At 35.9% G+C, this 7673-nt stretch overlaps 1 long non-coding RNA gene across 1 annotated transcript; it reads left to right on the forward strand.

Annotated features, from left to right (window-relative positions):
• Window positions 1–259: 259 nt before the first annotated feature.
• LOC145958336 (uncharacterized) lies at window positions 260–4976 on the forward strand. The gene is made up of 2 exons (XR_014434076.1): window positions 260–3179; window positions 3256–4976. It is a non-coding gene; the product is annotated as an uncharacterized LOC145958336 (long non-coding RNA).
• The last annotated feature ends 2697 nt before the right edge of the window (window positions 4977–7673 follow it).

A 7673-nucleotide genomic window follows, 5' to 3' on the forward strand; every position in this document is an offset into this window, starting at 1 on the left:
TTATAGATAAATTGATAATTTGATAAATATAACTTAGTATATATTAATATACTTTTACAAAAATATAAATATATAGTAGATAAGATATGTATATTTATATTTTTGTAAAAGTATATTAATATATAATAAGTTATATTTATCAAATTATTAGTTTATGTATAAATATACTAATAATATTATTGATATTAATTTATGAATAATATTATAAAAATATAATATATATATATATATATATATTTTTTTTATGTATTTATTAATAATAAATATATATCATTTGTGTGACACCCTCTACCCCACATACCATAACACAAATAACAAAAATTGAATAACATAATATTTTTCATAATTGAAATACCAAACATGTTTAATTCAAATCAAAACTCATGTATTTGTGGAATTAAATAGATATTCATACATGTCATGCAACAAGGAATACAACAGAACAATCAAAAAGCAAAATATAAACTTGCATAGTTTGTTTGTTTCTCTCAGGGTTCTCTTAAGAACCTACATAGTATTCTAATCCATACAATAAACATCTTACTCATATAATTGTCTCTTACAATTGCATTCTCTTATGGTGTGTTTGGATGAAGAATTTTACAAATTCAAGATTGCATTCTCTTATGGTGTGTTTGGATGAAGAATTTTACAAATTCAAGGAATTTTAAATTCTTGGTATTTGAATTACTTTGATTTCAATTTCTATCATTCTTAAAATATTTTGTTTGGATAATTAAGTCAATTCAAATATCTCAAATTTTAAATTATTAGGTTAGATATGATAATTTGATTCCATCATGATAAAATTAATTTTAAAAATATATTTATATGTTGAGATTTTTAAAATAAATTTTATAAAAATAAATATTAGCTAATTTTTAAATATTTAATAATTTTAAAAATTAATATAAGATAATATTTACTAGAAAATCTTGTTTTTAATTTTAATGTGTGCAAAATATTTTCATATGACAAAGAAAAAGTTTCCAAGACAATAAATTTCAAACAAATAGTCAATTTATCTGCTAGAATTGAGGATTTAGACAATTTTATAATTTGCCACACAATCTATTATATTTTTCATTTATTTCATTCATTGTCAATATAAATTTAATTATAACATTATTTCCAATTAAATTATTTTTATTTTCACTATTTTTTTCTTAAATTGTTATATGCATTATAATTTGTCACATACTATATTATATATTTTCATTTATAGTAAAAAATATGAATTTAAATTTTAACAAAAATATTCTTTTTTAGAATTTGTTTGACCTTTCTAGATTTGTTTTGATTTCAATTTCAATGTTTACTTAAATGAGTGATGAGTATCCTCGATTTCCATATTTCTTTTAGAATTAGGCTATAAATATAACAAAAAATTTAGAATTAGATTGATTTTCTGGATTTTATCTTCTGAATTTATTTATCTTGATTTCATTTTCAATTTTTATATAATCGGGTGATAAATATGAATAAAAAATTATATATAGTTAGCTTTAATTTTTCTAAATTTATGTGTTGTTATATATATATATATATATATATATTAATTTCTTTTTTTTTTATATTTTAAATTTCACAATGAAGATAAAAACATATTTAACAATTACTTTGATCTCTTGACTTGATTATGTGAATTTAATTTATTTAATTGAATGATCAATATTAAAATATTTTAAGAACTAACTCTAATCTTTTCAAATCCTCGGTTGTTATTTGAGAATAATAATCAATACTAACAGAGAGTTGTTATATGGTATACTTAAGAGTGATTTTTTTTTTAAATCTGTTGATCTAGATTGTGTTTGAGAGAAGGCATTTAAGTAGCTTATTAAGTTATTTTAACTAGTTTACAAGCTAATTCGATTAAATAAGCTTGTTTAGTATGGGTGTTTATAATTTATTTTTATAAATTAATTGAAATAACTCAATTTGTAAGTCTTTTTTTTATTCTTTTTACTTTTTTATCCTTATTATTTTTTTGAAATTATTTTTTATTCTTTTTAATTTAAAAACTACTTTATCTTTCCTGTCATTTTCTCATCCTCGTTATAAGAATTATTTCTTGACATTTTATAATTATCAATTATCCTACAAAAAATTTCCAATTCAATTAGCTAGTTCATAAACTTATAATTTTTCAGTTCTTAACTAATAAGTTTTCAGTTCTTAACTAATAATTTTTCAGTTCTTAACTAATAAGTTCTTAACTTATAATTTAAAAACTTCCTGTCATTTGAATTATGGGCCTAATTGCAAAACTAATCAAATTTCTGTTTCTGGACAGTTTGACCTTCGCTCGGTTTTTTGGCTCTATCTAGAGCTACAGGACTCCGAATTGAGCAATCTTGGTGGTGTTGGAAAGTTAAGAGAAAAAGCTACAAATGTCTCACTAATGTGCATCTCCTAATTCGAAGCCTAAGATGGTCAAAATGGAGCCCGAAAATGACCCACGGAATCTGGAAACGTTTTGGGCCTTGTTTTGCAATGTTCAAATCAGTTTGGGCCCAATTTGACCCAAGCCTTCTAGAAGGGCAAAAGGGTAATTTAAGAAACCCTAAAAGAGGGGAGAAGGGAGCCCTCTTCAACGAAAATAATTTCCCTCGCGCGCGCCCCTGAAGCTGAAACCCTAAAAAGTCTCGCGCGCCCCTGGGATAAGCTCATGACCTTCCGCGGGCACCACATCCGGCCTTACGTGGTGGGAGACTAGTGCTTCCCGCTTCTACTGCAAGAAGGTTCTCGAATCCTACACTGAAGTCTCCGACATCGACGCCATCATCGAGCAATCCAACAAACCCCTCCCCGCCGCCTCCCCCTCCTCCTCCTCCTCGCGCCGCTCCTTCTGCGCCGCCGCTCTCCGCACCTCCCACAACACAGTCCAACACTTCTGCAAGAAGCTTAGGGTTTCCCAAATCAAAGAAGGCAATGGCGTCGACATGCTCGGCCGCGACCTCGTTGTGCAGGGCTGGGTTTGCACGCTTCGCCTTCAGAGCAGCGTCACCTTCATCGAGGCAATGCTTTACTCTTATTTCCCTTCCGAATAGCATCCTTATGGATTTCTACTTGCATTTTAATTGAGTGTTTTGTTGATTGTGTGTGGATTAACGATGGTTCTTGCCTTTTCCAACATGCAATGCGTGTTGAACTCTGAGGCTGAAGGTTACGATCAGGTATGCTTGCTTTTTGTAATGAGTTGTTTGTGGCTTTTGTTGCTCTCTCTGTTGAAGTTGTGGAGGTTCTTATTAGGTAGAATCTGGATTGGTTACCACTGGTACCTCCGTGTGGGTGCAAGGAGTTGTGGTGAAGAGTCAAGGATCCAAGCAGAAAGTGGAATTGAAGGTCAACAAAATTGTACTGGTTAGTTCTTCTTCGTTCTTAACAAAACACTGTTTTTGTTCTCTTTTATCAGAGTAAGGAGTAAATGCACTTTTTATGCTGTCAAAAATTGCTATGTATGATAATTTTGTCGATTTATATAATAATTATCTTAAGAGTCATACATGACATGATTTATGATTGGTTGGATAGTGATTTAAACTATTTTAACATATCATCAATGCTTTCTTCGTTAATTTCTTCAAGAGTTGAGCCTTTTTCCTCTGTTTTTAATTTCTTCATGGACGTGTCAGTGTCACAGACGAAGACTGAGTCTTAAGGGAGTGGTTCACTTTTCTTTATGGACAGCTACTATATCATTTTCCATACATGCATCTATTGTTTTTTTCTTGTACAGTGCGATATTCATTTTCATCACTCATGTAAACCAACCACTATTAATTGATGCTAAGCTATGAAACACCACTTTTTTTTTTTTTTAACAATTACATGGCTAAAATCTGGATCAACTATTAGGTTCAAAAACAAACTTTATAACTTCCCTGTTTTTGATACTTTTTAGTTTTCATCATCTCTTATTTAGTATTTTTGAATTCTTTTTCTTTGATGATTTTGAAAGGTAATGGTTTCTGCAAAAGAAGAGCCAGATCGCCCCATACCGCCTGCTGTTGATGGTTTGTTAAGGTTCCATAAGCAAGTTATCAATGTAGACCGTGACCTTGGGGATAGCACTTTGGCTACTGCACGTTCAGTTGTTACCAAGCTTCTAGTGGCAGATACACAAGCAGGAAGCTTGATTGGGAAGCAGGGTGCAACCATAAAAGCTTGATTTGAAAGTGAGACTTTTCTTTGACTTAATATGATTTTGCTTTCTGGTATCTTTCTGCAATCAACAGATCATTGCTAGTGTTGGCCTTGCTAGAAGACCATCATCTTGCATTTCTTATGAAGCACCTTTCTCTTCGTTGGCCTTTAGAGATGATGGTTGGATGCTGGCTGCTGGAACTAGCAATGGGCGTGTGGCATTCTATGATATTTGTTGTGCACAAATATGTTATATATGTATGATCCCAGATGGGGAAAGTAGGCATTATAATCTATACAAGATAATGCCTTCTTAGCAATTCCCCTAATGCTTTATATATGTATGATGCTGATAGCAAGGTACCTTATTTATGTTTGTTAATATGTATGATGTATAAAATTTATGAAGATCTCCCTTCCATAATTCATTGAACACTAGATTTATATATTTGTTGTGCACAAATATGTTAAGAAAAGGGGGTATTGGAATTTATGTTGATGAGTAACGTATAAATATTTACTAAGAAGGTTCTTTTGGTCTGTTATGACCTACAACTAATACATGTTTCCTAATTTTTTTTGCTCACTTGACTTGATCTTTTCATTTGAATAGTGATTCTAGATATGTAACTATGTTCTAATGAGACAGAGGGAGTACTGTGATTGGTGATATTTTGGCACAGAGTGAGGTTTTTAAACCTATAGTAGTGTGATTGCTGTGTTCTTGTTAATTTCTGGTCACATTGCGCTATATTGTATTTACTTGGATGTTTTTAAACACTAACTACATTGGATTTCTTTTAAGTGGCTTTGGTTATCCTTTTGAATTGGCTCTACTATCCCTTGCTTTTAATTTGATTCCCTGCTTTTTAGAATTGTTATATTTTGGGTTTCTGATTTCAATATTGCTTTAGCTGAACCTTATTTTGATATTTTGCTCTGGTAATCGATTACAAGAAATGGGTAATCGATTACCAGAGAACCTTTTAATAAGTAAATTTCGAACATATGATGTCTGGTAATCGATTACATGTATAGGTAATCGATTACCAGACTCTTAAAAACAATGGTTTCCTCAGATTTAGTCATCAACAGTTAGTGAGGGATTCATCCCAGTTTGTGACGGATTTAATCCCTCACAAATTGCGAGGGATTTAATCCCTCGCAAATTGTGACGGATTCTACTTAATTAAAGTCATCACAGTTTGTGACGGATTTAATCCCTCACAAATTGCGAGGGATTTAATCCCTTGCAAATTGTGACGGATTCTACTTAATTAGAGTCATCACAGTTTGTGACGGATTTAATCCCTCACAAATTGCGAGGGATTTAATCCCTCACAAATTGCGACGGATTTTTATTAATTTCTAAACATTTATTGTTACAAATTAGTGACGGAAATTATATTGTTTGTGACGCCTTAATTCCGTCACTAATTGTGACGGAGAAAATAATCCGTCACTAAATATTTTGTGACGCCAAATTTTGTGACGGAATCATTTCCGTCACAAATTCCGTCACTAACTTATTTGTGACGGATTTTATGAAGTTTAGTGACGGATTTTTTCCCTCTCTAATTTTAATTTTTCTAGTAGTGCTCCATGGGCATGTCCTCCTGAGGTCCGGCGGCATGAATAGGCTCCGCTGCAGCAGCCGGTGGCTGACAGTCCTGGCAATATGAAGAAATGTATCTACTATCAATCGCCCCGCCAGGACCCTCAAATGGTGGCGAATGGACATCCACACCAGCCAGCTGGCATAACTACGTGATGAGAGAGGGATGTCCAAGGGCTGCAGAGGGAGGAGAGTTGGCGCATCCAGAGATCTCCACGCAGATAATCCTGCCCAAGTCCACAGTCCTCCCCATCATGATACATTACATCAACATGGCCCTAGTCCAGTGGAGATTAGAGACATGTGAGCAGGGGAGGATGTTGCCATGCACCAAAGCCGACCAAATCCGGACCACTGGTAGTAGATCTCGGCGCTTCACGTGGAGAGGCTGCTGAGCGCGGTTCCTGTGAAAGCTTGCTCTAGGCATGCATATGGCAGTCTCTACCACCGTAGGGCCCATCGTCGCGCCCGAGTAGTTCCCATACTCGCATTGCTCCTCAGGCATCAGTGCAGTCCCCAAAAAGTCATTGATCATCTCGGCATCAAAGGGGACTCGCACACCCCTCACATAGCTGCTATATGGCACAATGCCCTCCTCTGGTCTCAGTGCATTGGCATAGAACTCCTTGACGACAGCTATGTTGGCCGGAAGGGGGTAGGAGTCGAGCTTGTCCCATCGGTGCCTATGCAGCTCAGTTTGGAACGCCTGTGCCTCGTCGTCATCCAACTCAACCCGCCTTTCCAGAATGAATTTCCTCCCACTAATAGACTCAAAGTGTGCCTCATTATGTTTCGTGAGGAACTGGCGGGAGTAAGGTCGGTTAGGCGTGCATGGAGGTGACCCGGTTGGTCGGAGCGAGGACATTTGCTTGAGGAGGCCATCTGTAGAAAATAACACAAGAAATCCCAGGCAGACAGATGAGCATAACAAGATAGACAAGGATACGAATTCAAGTAAAGCACAAGGGAGGCTATCCTTAGACCAAATTTTAAACAGAATATGAAAACATAAATTAAACTATAATATTCTAGCCATAGAAAGCACACAAAAAATATAAAAGGAAAAGAAAACACATAACACAAAGGGGCCAAAGGTGTTAGGCGCCGGGCGTGAGACTCATGCGCCGGGCACATAGAGAGCAGAGAACTCTCTGGAATCAATTATGCCGGGCATAAGAGGAAGAATAAGCTCACTGGAATACGTTGCGCTGGGCGCAAAACAGAATTGCACCAGGCACAAAAACACCTGAGGGGTTATATTCTTGCACCAGGGGCGTAAAAAAATTCATCTTTTTGGTTCCAAAACCCCAATGCAGGCCTTAGGCCACAGTTTTAACACCCTAAAAGAACAAAAGACCAAGAAAAGACTATAAAAAAAACAAAAAACAAAGAGTAGGAGAACCTACTTGAGTGTGGAGTTCGCGGAGGAAAGAAAGGCAGGCGCGTGCCCTGGTGGACCCTTGAGGAGGAGAAACGTGGGCGGAGAGTGAGGAGGATTGAAGGGGCTGAGAGAAAAGGGAGATGTGTGTTGAGAGGGGAGAATGAGAGGCAGATGGAGAGAAACAGGATTTGAGGAGGGTTGTGAGAGAATGGGTGAGAAAAATGAGAGAGTGGGCAGGGGTTCCAGAGAAATAGGGGAGTGGGAGAGTGAAAGGGGAGAGTGGGCGTGAGAGAGGAGAAGTGAGGGAGATGAAGAGTGGGTAATGAGAGTGGGAGAAAAGGGAAAAGGGTTTAAGGGGCACCTGAAACGACGTGCCGAGCTTGCAATTCATGGTGCCATATCAGAAGAAGTCCAAAGGGTGCCCTAATCTGGTGTCGCGTCGGGCCCTGCCACGTCACATCGGGTGTATTTAGGGTAGAAAGCTAGCACGCATTCAATGCGCCGGACTTGACAGATACGCGCCCGACA

This window comes from Cajanus cajan, chromosome 5 (assembly GCF_000230855.2).
Source record: "Cajanus cajan strain Asha chromosome 5, NIPB_CcT2T_4, whole genome shotgun sequence".
Lineage (NCBI taxonomy): Eukaryota > Viridiplantae > Streptophyta > Magnoliopsida > Fabales > Fabaceae > Cajanus > Cajanus cajan.